This window comes from Furipterus horrens, unplaced genomic scaffold (genome assembly GCF_987537825.1).
Source record: "Furipterus horrens unplaced genomic scaffold, mFurHor1.1.pri manual_scaffold_3, whole genome shotgun sequence".
Taxonomy (NCBI): Eukaryota; Metazoa; Chordata; class Mammalia; order Chiroptera; family Furipteridae; genus Furipterus; species Furipterus horrens.
Window position 1 is genome coordinate 138,602,630 of NW_028327173.1, and position 12,581 is coordinate 138,615,210.

The 12,581-nt window shown below is 40.5% G+C and overlaps 1 pseudogene; it reads left to right on the forward strand.

Annotated features, from left to right (window-relative positions):
* The first annotated feature begins 5,706 nt into the window (after positions 1 to 5,706).
* On the forward strand, positions 5,707 to 6,481 carry LOC150016113 (large ribosomal subunit protein uL6-like; annotated as a pseudogene).
* The last annotated feature ends 6,100 nt before the right edge of the window (positions 6,482 to 12,581 follow it).

A 12,581-nucleotide genomic window follows, 5' to 3' on the forward strand; every position in this document is an offset into this window, starting at 1 on the left:
GTGATGCAACTGACCAGCCAGCAATAATCTGATCTAACGGATCAGCAGATAGGAAATCTTTCTGAGGCACAGTTCAGAGCTTTGGTTATATAAAGCTTACAGACCTAACAGCAGATCCTAAACAAGATGGGGAAGGAATGAAGGCTAGTTCTGCTGAATGAACAAAAACGCATACAAAATTAGTGGTAAGGGAAAGGAAACTAGAGATCAAATCAACAAATCAGAAATAGGGGAGGAACAAACAGTCAACCAGGGCAGAAAGAGGAAACGAAAAGTGAGGAAAATGAAGAGAGGCTCAGAAACCTATGAGACAGCTATAAGTGGGCCAACGTCCAAATCATAGGGTTGCCAGAAGGTGAAGAAGAACTAGAAATTGAAAAGTTATGTGAAAACATAATGAAGCAGAACTTCCCTAGCTTGGGGAAGGAAATAGACTTACAGGTCCAGGAAGCACAGAGAGTTCCAAAAAACTGGACCCAGGGAGAACCACACCAAGACACATTATAATCAAAATGTCAAAACTTAAGGATAAAAAGAGAATCTTAAAAACAACAAGAGAGAAGAAGAGAATTATGTACAAACGGGTCCCCATTAGACAATCAGCTGATTTCTCAAAAGATACTCTGCAGGCAAGTAGGGACTGGCAAGAAATATTCAAAGTAATGATAAACAAGAACCTACAACCATGATTACTCTATCTAGCGAAGCTGTCATTCAGAATAGAAAGGCAGAGAAAGTGCTTCCAGGACAAAGTAAAACTGAAGGAGTTCATCAGATGCAAACCACTGATATGTGAAATGTTAAAGGGACTTGTTTAAGAGAAAGAGGATCAAAACTATGAATATTAAAATGAAAACTGTATCACAACAACCAACAACAGAAGCTAGGGAATTGAAACAAAGGCAATCTAAGTATGTAACAAGAATGGGAAAAGAATTATTAAGTATGGGGAACATATTGGGGGGAGGTCTGCTGGGAGGGGGAAGGGGAGAAAGGGAGGGAGATGGTACAGGAATTAAGAAGCATAGTAGGAGGGAGTGGAGTAGATAAAAAGATGTTGAGAAGAACTATATGCACAACCAATGGGCATGGACTAAGCAGGGATGGACAACTGGAGGGAAGAGCATCACTATGTGGAGGGGAACAAAGGGAAAAGAAATTGGGACAACTGTAGCAGCATAATCAATACAGCATTTTTAAAAAAATTTTATTTCTAGAGAGAGGGGAAGGGAGGAAGAGAGTGAAAGAAACACCAATATGTGGCCTCTCATGCACCCCCAACTGGGGACCTGGCCCACAACCCAGGAATGTGCCCTGACTGGGAACCAAACCAGCAACCCTTTGGTTTACAGACTGGTGCTCAATCCACTGAGCCATACCAGCCAGGGATCAGCCATGCCCTATTTAAAGTATATTGTTTATGGCTGCTCTCATTTGCAATGGCAGACTTGAATAGATACAACAAAGACTGCATGGCCTTCAAGGACAAAAGTAGTTATTATCTGTACTTTACAGAAAAAGCATTCCAACCTCTACACTAGACACTTCAACACCAAGGTGACTTGAGAACTATAGTATTCACCACAAAAGTTTGGGAGCAGGAGGAACAGATCACATTCAGGGTATTCTCTTAAGACATAGACCAACACTAGATAGTTAAAGAAAGTTTGAAAAAAGGGTTCAAACAGTTTCCAGGATCAGACAAGCAGAAAAGAGGTCAGACCAATCTAAGTATTCAAAGAAACAGAACTAAGAAATATTAATAAATATCACTGCTCAGGGAACATGACTTAAAATATTGTACATGATAGTTGAATTGGATGACTCCTCGTGACCCTCTAACCCTGAGATTCTATGTTTCTCCTAATCTATGCATATCTATGTTAGTACCTTAGTAACTCACAGAAATAGTTTCATGAAATATGAACGTGCTAATAAAAGAAACATCTTTTGGACTTCTGGCCAAGATGGAGGCATAGACGGACACGCTGCGTCTCCCTCCACAACTAAGAAGGAATACAACTACCTAAAAACTAGAAACAACCAGAAGTTCCAGAAAATCAAACTGCATGGAAGTCCAGCAAACAAAGATATAAAGAAGAAATACTCATCCAGACAGGTAGGAGGAATGGAACCAGGGCAGAGAGGATGCGGTGTGGTGGCGGCAGCAGTGGTGGTGGCAGCAGTGGCAGGCCAGCAGTAAGTGCAGTCACACGTTTTAAAAAGTCAGGAGGGACACCTAAGAAGTGTTCCTAGCTCCTCACCAGACCTAGCAGCTCACTGTCCCAGCACCAGGGAAAATCAAGCCTCATTGCTTCTGACTGTGCAGACCAGTGGGGTTTGGGACGCAGGCAGAAACTGCCTGTCTCAATGGAGTCCGCTTGTTTTAAAGGCCCCCACGGTCCTAGAACATCCACAGGACCCACCCACTCTGGGAACGATGGCCAGAGCAACAGCTAGAGAGGTGCCAGTCCCATACAGAAGTGGGAGATGTGCCTGGAAAAGGGGCGAGAGCTGGACAAGCGGCATTGTTCCCTCTAGACCCTCTCCCACATACAGCACTACAACGTGGTGAAATAGGTCGCCCTATACTGACAAATCCCTAAGGCTCTTCCCCTTACAATGTAACAGGAGCGACAGCTCTACCTGTAACGTGGAGGCAAACAAACACAGGAGCCTGTCAGAATGAGGAGACAGAGAAGTATGGCCCAAAAGGGGGAACGGATCAAGGTTCCAGAGGGAGAACTAAGCGATGAGGAGATAGCCAACCTAAGAGATGAGGATATAGACAACCTAACAGATGCAGAATTCAAAACACTGGTGATAAAGATGCTCACAGGCTTGACAGATAGGCTTGAGTATGGCAAACGCATAAAAGAAGTGAAGGCTATGCTAAGTGAAATGAAAGAAAATCCACACAAAACAAATGATGAAGGGAAGGAAACTGGGGTTCAAATCAATGATTTGGAACATAAGGAAGAAAAAGCAGTCAACCAGTGCAGAATGAGGAAGCAAGAATTGAAAAAAATGAGGAAAACTTTCCAAATTTTGCGAAGGAGGTGGACATATGGGTTCAGGAAGCACGGAGGGTCTGGAGCCTAAAGGGACCAAGATTCCAAAGGTGAAAGATAAAGAGAGAGTCCAGAGACAGCAAGAGAGAGGTGGAGAGTTGCCTACAGGGGGGTGCCTATAGGACTATCAGCTGATTTCTCAGAGGACACTTTGCAGGCAGGAAGGGACTGGTAAGCAGTATTCAATGTGATGAAAAGTAACAGAACACAAGAGAGACCAACCTTAGTAGTTACCTTCAGTGGGAGCCACAGCCCTTTTCCCAGTTTGTAAGGACACTGGAAGAGTACATCTACAAATAAGCAGGCAAATAATAAATTAAGTTTCATTAGTTTGGTCCTTCAGCCAGAACTGACTAATTGGGTCCTCCACCATGAACTCTTCAAAAGGACTACTGCAGACCCCATGAGACCCCAAACCATTGAAATTTTTCTAGGAACAGATTTATATCTCTTCGCTCAGATTGCAAAAGGATTTTCTGTGGACACTGACACCTCCAGATGAAGATGATTTTCTCCCCCAACTAACACTTACCATTGTCCCATCGCATTTTCCAGAGTTAAATGTCATGTACAGGACTTGATTACTGATATAGAGAGATGCTGAAAAGAGAGGGAGATATTCTCAAATATAGATGACCACAGAGTAAATTTCAAATATAGATAAATGTTGGACCCGAACATTGTGCAAAGGGTTTCTTCATTCTCAATCACTTTATCTCTCAACATCTTTTCTTGTTAAATTAGTCAATATATTTCTTTCTGCTCTCACAGAAACTTTCCTCACTGTTCAGCTAAGTCTAACAATGCAACTACAATTAGCCCATTTTATATTGGGATGACATCTCCCAAGCCTTTCATTGGCTACATCTTTCTCTAAAGCTACCCTTCTTCAGAGATTCATTCACTGCCTAAGAAGGTAAGAATATCTTGGAGTTCTGTGGTGGGTCCATCTTTACTCCTTGCTGTTTGATTCCTATCAGGTCCTTTCTCCCACCTGTAACACAGGTTCTCTGCCCAAAATGTGAAGGATGGATTTGAGTAAAACTGTAATCTGATTTCTGTGTTAGTGCATATTTTAAACAGACAATTCATTGCTAATAAGGATTTTGTTGTTTTTTAATCCTTGCCTGAGGATATGCTTATTGGTTTTAGAAAAAGAGTAAGGGAAAGAGAGAAAAACATTGGTATGAGAAAGAAACATCAGTTGGTTGCCTCCCATAAGTGCCCCAACTGAGGATTGAACCTGGAATACTTAGATATGTTTTCTGCCCAGGAATCAAACCCACCACCTTTTGGTGTATGGGATAATGCTCCAACCAATGGAGCCACCCAGCCAGGGAAGGCTTTTATATTTTAGTGGAAACTTATAATCTCATTTCTCACACTTAGTAACTCAAATTTTTCTTATCTCATTGTACATATATATATATATATATATATATATATATATATATTCATTCCAATGTTACTTCTCTTTAGATTATTTTCTGTTTTACTTATCTTGTTGTAAGATTCAAAAAATGGTGAAAGATTATATGGTCCCTGAATATTTAATATGCTTTTTATAAATTAAAGGAAAGTTCTTTGAGTTAATTTTCAAAAAATAATAAAAAATATTTAATTTTTCTTCACGGCCATTTGAGAGACAGATGACTTGAGTTAGGCATGTAATTTGGGATCAGAATTAAGGACAGCATTATTTTAATTTCAAAACCAGATAAAGACACCATAAAGAAAGAAAATTATAGGCCAATATCCCTGAAGAACATAGCTGCAAAAATCTTCAACAGAATATTAGCAAAAAGGATCCAATAATACATTGAAAAGATCATACACCGTGATCAAATGGGATTTATTCGAGTATGCAAGTTTGGTAAAATATCCACAAATTTTAAAATGTAATACACATGCTCTGACTTATTGGCTTAGTTGGCTCAGCATTATCCCACAAAGTAAAGTGTCATTGGTTCAATTCCCAGTTGGGGCACATGCCTGAGTTGTGGGTTTGGTCCCTAGTTAGGGTTATTGCAAGAGGCGACTGATCAATGTTTTTCTCACATCGATGTTTATCGATCTTCTCTTTATCCCTTCCTTCCCTCTCTCTAAAAATAAATAAAATATTTAATAAACGTTTTAAAGATAAATGTTATACACCACAGAAACAAAATGAAGAATAAAAATCACATGATCAATAAGTGCAAAGAAAGTCTCATTTACAATTGAATCAAAATTTTAAATACCTAAGAATAAATTTAACGAAGGATGTAAAAGACCTGTATTAAGAAAAATTATAAGACACTGAAGAAAGAAGTTGAAGAAGATACAAATGAGTGAAAGTGTGTACCGTGTTCATGAATAGGAAAAATTAACACCATTAAAACATCCATACTACTCAAAGCACTCTATAGATTCAATACAATTCCTGTCAAGACACCAATGGTGTATTCCAAAGAACTAGAACTTTTATTCCAAAAATTATCTGGAACCACAAAAGACCTTGAATAGCCACAGCAATCTTGAGAAAGAAAAACGAAGTTGGAAAAATCTTGCTACCTGATATTAAACTATATTACAAGGCCATAGTAATCAAAACAGCATGGTACTGGGCTCTCTCTTTGCTGCATCTACTGCATGAATGAAGACCATTCTCAGCAATCAGACTATGGACATCCCAGAAAATGTTGACATCACTCTGAAGGGATGCACAGTTATTGTAAAGGGCCCCAGAGGTACCCTGTGGAAGGACTTAAATCACATCAATGTAGAACTCAGTCTCCTTGGAAAGAAAAAGAAGAGGTTTAAGTCTGACAAATGGTGGGGAAATAATAGGGAACTGGCCACCATGATCAAGGATTTACACTAGGCTTCCATTACAAAATGAAATCTGTGTACCTTCATTTCCCCATTAACATCATTATTCAGGAGAATATTTCTCTTGTTGTAATCAGAAATTTCTTGGGCATGCCCTGACTAGTGTGGCTCAGTGGGTTGGGCATCATCCTGCAAACCAAAAGCTGGCAGGTTCGATTCCTGGTCAAAGCACATGCCTAGGTTGTGGGCCATGTCCCCAATCAGGGACATGTGAGAAGCAACCGATTGACATTTCTCCCCCTCTTCCTCTCCCTTCTTTTCCATCTCTCTCAATAAATAAATAAATAAAATCTTTATTTTTTTTAAAGAAAGAAAAAATTTCTTGTGCAAAAAATATATCTGCAAGGTTTAGAACAGGTGTTGCTTGTTCAGTATCTCAAGCACAGAAAGATGAGTTGATTCTTGAGGGAAATGACATTGATCTTGTATGAAATACAGCTGCTTTGATTCAGCACATCACAATAGTTAAAGATATCAGAAAAAAATTGGATGCTATATACGTTTCTTAAAAAGTAACAGTTCAGCAGGCTGATGAATAAGATCTAAGTTATCCAGCCATAGGAACAGCAAGAAACAGCAAGATGCTGAATGATTCCTCACTTATGTGTGATATTATGAAGATGCAATAAAAGCCATGTATTGAAGAAAAACAGCCTGGTACTGACATAAAAACAGACAGATAGATCAATGGAACAGAATAGAGAGCCTAGAAATAAACCCACGTCTTTGTCAAAACAGAGAAGGCAAGAACATACAATGAGGCAAAGACAGTCTGTCTTTTCAATAAATGGTGTTAGAAGAATTGAACAGATATGTGCAAAAAAATAAAACTAGACCACTTTCTTATACCATGCACAAGAACAAACTCAAAATGGATTAGACTTAAATGTAAGACTTGAAACCATAAATATCCTAGAAGAAAATATAGGCAGTAAGAGGTCAGATATTTCTCATAGCAAAATTTTTTTGTGTGATATATCTCCTCGAGCAAGGGAAATGAAAGAAAAAAATAAACAAAGGGGACATTAGACTAAAAAGGTTTTGTACAGCAAAAGAAACTATAAACAAAACTCACCGAATGGGAGAATATATTTGCCAATGATACATCTGACAAGGGGTTAATATCCAAAATTTATAAAAACTTATAAAACTCAACACCAAAGAAAACAAACAATCCAATTAAAACATGGGCAAAGGAGTTCAATAGACACTTCTCCAAAGAGGACATACAGATGGCAAATAGACATATGAAAAGATGCTCAACATCACTAATCATCACAGAAATGCAAATTAAAACCACAATAAGATATCACCTCACACCTGTCAGAATAGCTATCATCAATAAATCAACAAACAAGAGTTGGCAAGGATGTGGAGAAAAGGGAATCCTCATGTGCTGTTGGTAGGAATGCAGATTAGTGCAGTCACTGTGGAAAACAGTATGGAGTTTCATCAGAAAATTAAAAATGGAACTACCTTATGACTCAGCAGTTTCACTTCTGAGAATATATTCAAAAAAAGCCAAAATACTAATATGAAAGAATATATGTCTCTCAATATTTATTGCAGCATTATTTCCAATAGCCAAGATTCAGAAGCAGCCCAAGTACCCATTGATAAGTGAGTGCATAAAAAAAGCTGTGGTACATTTACGCAATGGACTACCACTCAGCATTAAAAAGAAGGAAATCTTACCTTCTTGTAACAGTTTGGATGGACCTGGAAAGTATTATGGTAAATGAAATAAGCCAGTCAGAGAAAGACAAATACCATACCACTTCACTTATATGTGGAATTTAATGAACAAAATAAACTAACAAACAATATAAACAGAGGCATAGATACAGAGAACAGAGATTCGCTTCTCAGCTGCTTCCAGTCTAATAATAAGCCCGTCAAGGACTAGAAGAGGCATCTCCCAAATATTTTCTTTAAAAAAAAAAGGTTTGGCCCTGGCTGGTGTGGCTCAGTGGATTGAGCACCGGCCTGCAAACCAAAGTGTCACTGGTTCGATTCAAGAGGCAACTACACATTGAAAAAAGAAAGATTTTATTTTTAGAGCAAGGGGAAGGGAGGGAGAAAGAAGAAGAGAAACATCAATGTGTGGTTGCCTCTCACACACCCCCAGCTAAGAACCTGGCCCACAACCCAGGCATGTGCCCTGACTGGGAATCAAACTGGCGACCCTTTGGTTTGCAGGCTGGCTCTCAATCCACTGAACCACACCAGCCAGGGCTAAAATCTTTTTAACAAAGAAGCAATTAGTCAAGTTGAGTGTGTTTTTTATTTCCTCCTATTTATACACAAAATTAGGGGGAGATGAGCCAACTGAAATTTGTTTTAATTTTTTAAATATGCTTATTTATTTTAGAGAGAGAGGAAGAGGGGGAGAGAGACATCAATGTGAGTGAGAAACATCAACTAGTTGCATCCCATACACACCCCAACAAGGGATCAAACTCACAACCTAGGTATGTGCCCATACCCAGAAGCGAAGCTCCAACCTTTTGGTGTAAAGGTCAACACTCCAACCAACTGAACCACAGCAGCAAGGGCAAGCCAACAGCAATTTGAAAGACCCTTAGAAGAAAGCACTCAGCTCTGAAGATAATGTGGACCATGTCTTGTGCCTTCTTCCTATGATAAGCCCCAGAATCCCCCTCATTGATTCCTGAATAGAACATGTATTAATAGCTATGAGAAGGGGATGAGATTGTTCTAATAGCTCTCTAAAAGGAACCCTCTAGCCTAGTTGATTGGCTCTCTTACTGAGAGGGTGCTGAGCCTGAGAAAGAAAATACCTACCAAGAAGGACTCCTTATGGTTCATTTGCTCTGAACTTAAAAACAGATCTTAGCAGCCACTGCTAAACAGGGTCTTCTCATGCACATCAAACCTCAGGGAGAAGCCACACTAAATTGCCTGCCTGTCCACACTGTGTTCTTGCCATCTGAGCCAATCTTTATAAAGAATTTTCTGGGATTATATTTCAACCCAAAAGCCTAAGACTTTCCCCACCCAATCAGTGCTGTGCAACTATATCCTTTTTGCATATTCACTGACCAATCAGAGTGGCTCCATTATGACCAATCAGGATGGAGCTATTTGAACCAATCAAGCTGAGAATTTGGAGTCCTTATTTGTACAGAATGGACCCATCAGGGGCCAGATCAGGGACTTCTCTATATATAAGTCAGCTCCCCCCTGATTTAGAAAGCACACTTCCTTGTTCCCACCAAAGGTTGTGTTTCCCAGTGTAGCGCAGGAGCCCAAAACCAGGGAGGTGCTTAAGTGTTCACAATACTCTAAGAAAACCACCTGGTGGACTAGCAGATGTGGACATGCTGTTCATTACTCACATTACAAGAGCAGTACACCAATAGCAATGTGTCGGTATGAGAGAGACCAGCACTTCCTCAGGTCTGAGGCTTATTGTAAGGGGTCCCAGACAAAGGAGGCCCATATCCTACATGTGACTCTAAACCAGCAGTCCCCAACCTTCTTGGTACCAGGAACCAGTTTCATGGAAGACAATTTTTCCATGGACAGGGGGGTGGATGGTTTCAGGATGACTCAAGTATATTATATTTATTGTGTACTTTATTTCTATTATTATTACATTATAATATATAAGGAAATAATTATATAACTCACCACATGCTAGGATTAGCATGTGGGCTTACCAAAACTGTGACTGAGACAAGTGTGCAGTGCGGGGAAGAGGAGCAGACAGAAGTGATAAATACAATAATGGGCAGCCACATGCGGACTAAAATAAGTGACAGATTCTGACCTAAAGTCTGCCACCAGATGCAGCTTAATTGTCACTTGCTACTCACTGATAAAGTTTTGATATGAGTCTGCAGGCAATTGATTTATTATAGTCTCTGTGCAGTCAAACCTCTCTGCTAATGATAATCTGTATTTGCAGCCACTCCCAGTGCTAGCATCACTGCCTCAGCTCCACCTCAGATCATCAGGCAAAAGATTCTCAATAAGGAGTGCACAACCTAGACCCCTCAGCATACGCAGTTCATAGTAGGATTCTTGTTCCTATGAGAATCTAATGTTGCCACCAATCTGACAGAAGGTGGAATTTAGGCAGTAATGCCAGTGACAGGGAGCAGCTATAAATACAGATGAAGCTTAGCTTGCTTGTCCGTTGCTCACCTCCTGCTGTGCAGCCCGGTTCCTTACAAGACACGGACCAATACAGGTCCTTGGCTCAGGGGTTGGGGACCCCTGCTCTAAACTACATTACCTCAGTGTATAAGAGATCAAGAAAGAAGCAATCACAGGACAAGAAGCTGTTCCCAAAAGGAGATAAGGAGGGAGTTATAATCCATTCCCGAAACAATATACATTTCTTCTGGCCAGGGGCCCCCTGGCCAGCCCTCTTCATGAATGGTGGGAGAGCCATGTATTGACCCCCACCCCAGGCTGGCACTGTAACACCTAAACGGTCTTGTCAGACTAAAGTAGAGTTGGCTTACCAGACTGGAGTGGAGCAGAGCTATCTCACCAGAGAGGGGTTGAGCTGCAACACAAGGGCCAGGGCCACCTCACCCCAAGACTGTTTCGCAGCTGTGCTGTTTCAGGATTGAGCTGTTTCCACTGAATAAAGTCCCCCTTCACCACGCCCCAAATTGGAGATTCCTGTTGGTGTTGACTTCGTGTCAACAACTGTCTGTTGACAAGGACTATCACATCGCTAGGTATGGAAAATATTGGTGTTCTGCATGACAGCTATGGGAGTGCAAGGACAGCAGTACAGTTTCATGCCTGACACAGTCTGGACTTCTGCTCCCATGATGGGACAGGAAGAATGTTAGCACTTCAACTCTGGGAGACATCAAAAAGACAGTGGAATAAATCTTCTGCTTTCCCTTTCTAAGCTAGCAAAATCTGCCCTCAGGAAGGGAAAAGGAAGAAAGAGAAGAGCACCATCCAGCTCCGGAATTATGCTGAATTTGTGGTGACAAGAAGACATTCAGGTAGGAAATACCTACTATGAAGTTAGGACATGAGAAAACCTCATGTACCCATATTTGGATTGGATGAAAAAAAAAGAACTATGTGAATCATTAACATAAAGATGATATTTAAGTATTTTTAAAATATATGTGAGAGATCATGCCACGCCTTGGGCCAAGACCTCACCAAAATGCCGTCTCAAATGGACACACACCATGGAAACCATGATGTTCACATTTCACAAATTCGCTGGGGAAAAAGGCTACTTAACAAAGGAGGACCTGAGAATACTCATGAAAAAGGAGTTCCCTGGATTTTTGGAAAATCTGGCCGTAGACAAAATAATGAAGGACCTGCACCAGTGCCAAGATGGCAGAGTAGGCTTCCAGAGCTTCTTTTCACTAATTGCCTGGCTCACCATTGCATGCAATGACTATTTTGTAGTACATGTGAAGCAGAGGAGCAGCTACTTTCTCCCTGATAGAGTTCTCCCAATGGGTCATTTATGGAATCTCTGCCCCACAGCTTCCCACTGTATAAGGATTTCATGAGCAGATTGGGACCCTTAGAAAATATACAGATAATATCCCACCCCCATTTGACAAGAGAAAGAAAAGCTAATTAAAGCCAGAGAAGTTTTTGGTTTTTATATTGCTTGTATCTTCCTGCCCTCAATAAACAAATTTCTTTTTTAGTTCATAAAAAAAATAAAATAAAATAAAACATATGTGAGAAAGAGTAAGTATTAAATGCATCACAGCTAAACTCTTTCCTAGGAGAAGCTCCTGCATGTTACATCTTTTCACCCTCTTCCTTTTGCAGCTACTTAATTAGCCTGCCTTACGGGCTCTCACTCATTCATCTCTCTTCTTGGAGGTAATTTGGTATTTCTACCACAAGGTGGAGATGTCCCCCTGCTCTTTACTTACATTCAAAGAAAAGATAGGTTCTTAAGAAATTTGAGGTGCAGGGGAGGGGTCAGATTCTGTCGTTACACTAGTTAACTGCCTTCACGACCCGAGAGTGAAAAGAATTTGGAGGGTGAGCCTAAAAGGTCAGGCAGTACTTCCTCTCATTGTTTTCTTAGTCCTTTGGTTTCCATGGGGATCTGTGTTTGAGTAACAACTCTGAATCCATTTACTACCCCTTAAGGTTTGGGGCTGAGCCCAGAGACTAGCTGTGAAGAACAGCAGGAGTTGGAATGGATGGAAAGAAGATTTGTTTTGTAGCTCTGGATAGCAAAAGATGAGGACAGGTATAGGAGGAGGAGTGATGGGGTGGGTCTTGGAATGAGTTGCGCAGAAGAAAGTGAAAGGCAGACAATGTTTCAGTTTAAATAAAACTGGAGACATTAAAATCTTTTCAAAAGCTCTTCAATCAAGGATACCCACCATAGATCATCTTAAGACACGATCTGAGCCCTGTAGATTACCAGGTTCACTCGCACCGCTATCCAAACCCATCTATAGACATGTGTCAGAACCTGTCTGTGGTTCCCCAGATGTGCCCCTCGGTTCCAAAAGCCCTCTATAGCCAGCGATGAGAACTCCAAAGAAAGACCATCCACTGTATTCCCTAGGCGTGGCATAGTGCCTGGCACATAGTAAACTCTCAGTAAAATATTTGTTGAATGAATGAATGATCCCTAAAGTAGGATGGCCTTGA